Here is a 3,652-nt window from a genome sequence, read left to right on the forward strand (position 1 = left end):
TCCCAAATGGCCTAACAGTGGCAGCCAATCAGAGTGCGAGAAAAGCGCTCCCAAATGGCCTAACAGTGGCAGCCAATCAGAGTGCGAGAAAAGCGCTCCCAAATGGCCTAACAGTGGCAGCCAATCAGAGTGCGAGAAAAGCGCTCCCAAATGGCCTAACAGTGGCAGCCAATCAGAGTGCGAGAAAAGCGCTCCCAAATGGCCTAACAGTGGCAGCCAATCAGAGTGCGAGAAAAGCGCTCCCAAATGGCCTAACAGTGGCAGCCAGCTAGAGCTAGCTTAAGTTAGCTTGGGTTAGCTTGAGTTAGCTTTAATTAGCTTTAATTAGCTTAAGCTAGCTTAAGTTAGCTTGGGTTAGCTTGAGTTAGCTTGAGCTAGCTTGAGTTAGCTTGAATTAGCTTGAGTTAGCTTGAATTAGCTTGAGTTAGCTTGAGTTAGCTTGAATTAGCTTGAGTTAGCTTGAGTTAGCTCGGGTTAGCTTGAGTTTGACTTCATTAACCCAAGTTAGCTTGGGTTAACTTCATTAAGTTAGCTTGAACTAGCTTGAGTTAGCTTGAGTTAGCTTGAGTTAGCTAGCTTGAATTAGCTTGAGTTAGCTTGAGTTAGCTTGAATTAGCTTGAGTTAGCTTGAGTTAGCTCGGGTTAGCTTGAGTTTGACTTCATTAACCCAAGTTAGCTTGGGTTAACTTCATTAAGTTAGCTTGAACTAGCTTGAGTTAGCTTGAGTTAGCTTGAGTTAGCTTGAGTTAGCTTGAGTTAGCTTGTCTTAGCTTTAGCTAGCTTGAGTTAGCTTGAACTAGCTTTAGCTACCTTGAGTTAGCTTGAGTTAGCTCGGGTTAGCTTGAGTTAGCTTGAGTTAGCTTGAGTTAGCTTTAGCTAGCTTGAGTTAGCTTGAGTTAGCTTGAGTTAGCTTGAGTTAGCTTGAATTAGCTTGAGTTAGCTTGAGTTAGCTTTAGCTAGCTTGGGTTAGCTTGAGCTAGCTTGAGTTAGCTCGGGTTAGCTTGAGTTAGCTTGAGTTAGCTTTAGCTAGCTTGAGTTAGCTTGAGTTAGCTTGAGTTAGCTTGAGTTAGCTTTAGCTAGCTTGAGTTAGCTTGAACTAGCTTGAGTTAGCTTGAGCTAGCTTGAGTTAGCTTGAGTTAGCTTGAGTTAGCTTTAGCTAGCTTGAGTTAGCTTGAACTAGCTTTAGTTAGCTTGAGTTAGCTTGAGTTAGCTTGAGTTAGCTTGAGTTAGCTTGTCTTAGCTTTAGCTAGCTTGAGTTAGCTTGAACTAGCTTTAGCTACCTTGAGTTAGCTTGAGTTAGCTCGGGTTAGCTTGAGTTAGCTTGAGTTAGCTTGAGTTAGCTTTAGCTAGCTTGAGTTAGCTTGAGTTAGCTTGAGTTAGCTTGAACTAGCTTGAGTTAGCTTGAGTTAGCTTGAGTTAGCTTGAGTTAGCTTGAGTTAGCTTGAGTTAGCTTGTCTTAGCTTTAGCTAGCTTGAGTTAGCTTGAACTAGCTTTAGCTACCTTGAGTTAGCTTGAGTTAGCTCGGGTTAGCTTGAGTTAGCTTGAGTTAGCTTGAGTTAGCTTTAGCTAGCTTGAGTTAGCTTGAGTTAGCTTGAGTTAGCTTGAGTTAGCTTGAATTAGCTTGAGTTAGCTTGAGTTAGCTTTAGCTAGCTTGGGTTAGCTTGAGCTAGCTTGAGTTAGCTCGGGTTAGCTTGAGTTAGCTTGAGTTAGCTTTAGCTAGCTTGAGTTAGCTTGAGTTAGCTTGAGTTAGCTTGAGTTAGCTTTAGCTAGCTTGAGTTAGCTTGAACTAGCTTGAGTTAGCTTGAGCTAGCTTGAGTTAGCTTGAGTTAGCTTGAGTTAGCTTTAGCTAGCTTGAGTTAGCTTGAACTAGCTTGAGTTAGCTTGAGTTAGCTTGAGTTAGCTTGTCTTAGCTTTAGCTAGCTTGAGCTAGCTTGAACTAGCTTTAGCTACCTTGAGTTAGCTTGAGTTAGCTCGGGTTAGCTTGAGTTAGCTTGAGTTAGCTTGAGTTAGCTTTAGCTAGCTTGAGTTAGCTTGAGTTAGCTTGAGTTAGCTTGAACTAGCTTGAGTTAGCTTGAGTTAGCTTGAGTTAGCTTGAGTTAGCTTGAGTTAGCTTGTCTTAGCTTTAGCTAGCTTGAGTTAGCTTGAACTAGCTTTAGCTACCTTGAGTTAGCTTGAGTTAGCTCGGGTTAGCTTGAGTTAGCTTGAGTTAGCTTGAGTTAGCTTTAGCTAGCTTGAGTTAGCTTGAGTTAGCTTGAGTTAGCTTGAGTTAGCTTGAATTAGCTTGAGTTAGCTTGAGTTAGCTTTAGCTAGCTTGGGTTAGCTTGAGCTAGCTTGAGTTAGCTCGGGTTAGCTTGAGTTAGCTTGAGTTAGCTTTAGCTAGCTTGAGTTAGCTTGAGTTAGCTTGAGTTAGCTTGAGTTAGCTTTAGCTAGCTTGAGTTAGCTTGAACTAGCTTGAGTTAGCTTGAGCTAGCTTGAGTTAGCTTGAGTTAGCTTGAGTTAGCTTTAGCTAGCTTGAGTTAGCTTGAACTAGCTTGAGTTAGCTTGAGTTAGCTTGAGTTAGCTTGTCTTAGCTTTAGCTAGCTTGAGCTAGCTTGAACTAGCTTTAGCTACCTTGAGTTAGCTTGAGTTAGCTCGGGTTAGCTTGAGTTAGCTTGAGTTAGCTTGAGTTAGCTTTAGCTAGCTTGAGTTAGCTTGAGTTAGCTTGAGTTAGCTTGAACTAGCTTGAGTTAGCTTGAGTTAGCTTGAGTTAGCTTGAGTTAGCTTGAGTTAGCTTGTCTTAGCTTTAGCTAGCTTGAGTTAGCTTGAACTAGCTTTAGCTACCTTGAGTTAGCTTGAGTTAGCTCGGGTTAGCTTGAGTTAGCTTGAGTTAGCTTGAGTTAGCTTTAGCTAGCTTGAGTTAGCTTGAGTTAGCTTGAGTTAGCTTGAGTTAGCTTGAATTAGCTTGAGTTAGCTTGAGTTAGCTTTAGCTAGCTTGGGTTAGCTTGAGCTAGCTTGAGTTAGCTCGGGTTAGCTTGAGTTAGCTTGAGTTAGCTTTAGCTAGCTTGAGTTAGCTTGAGTTAGCTTGAGTTAGCTTGAGTTAGCTTTAGCTAGCTTGAGTTAGCTTGAACTAGCTTGAGTTAGCTTGAGCTAGCTTGAGTTAGCTTGAGTTAGCTTGAGTTAGCTTTAGCTAGCTTGAGTTAGCTTGAACTAGCTTGAGTTAGCTTGAGTTAGCTTGAGTTAGCTTGTCTTAGCTTTAGCTAGCTTGAGCTAGCTTGAACTAGCTTTAGCTACCTTGAGTTAGCTTGAGTTAGCTCGGGTTAGCTTGAGTTAGCTTGAGTTAGCTTGAGTTAGCTTTAGCTAGCTTGAGTTAGCTTGAGTTAGCTTGAGTTAGCTTGAACTAGCTTGAGTTAGCTTGAGTTAGCTTGAGTTAGCTTGAGTTAGCTTGAGTTAGCTTGTCTTAGCTTTAGCTAGCTTGAGTTAGCTTGAACTAGCTTTAGCTACCTTGAGTTAGCTTGAGTTAGCTCGGGTTAGCTTGAGTTAGCTTGAGTTAGCTTGAGTTAGCTTTAGCTAGCTTGAGTTAGCTTGAGTTAGCTTGAGTTAGCTTGAGTTAGCTTGAATTAGCTTGAGTTAGCTTGAGTTAGCTTTAGCTAGCTTGGGTTAGCTTGAGCTAGCT

The sequence above is a fragment of the Convolutriloba macropyga genome, unplaced genomic scaffold (assembly GCF_964194025.1).
Source record: "Convolutriloba macropyga unplaced genomic scaffold, txConMacr16.3 SCAFFOLD_470, whole genome shotgun sequence".
Taxonomy (NCBI): Eukaryota; Metazoa; Xenacoelomorpha; order Acoela; family Convolutidae; genus Convolutriloba; species Convolutriloba macropyga.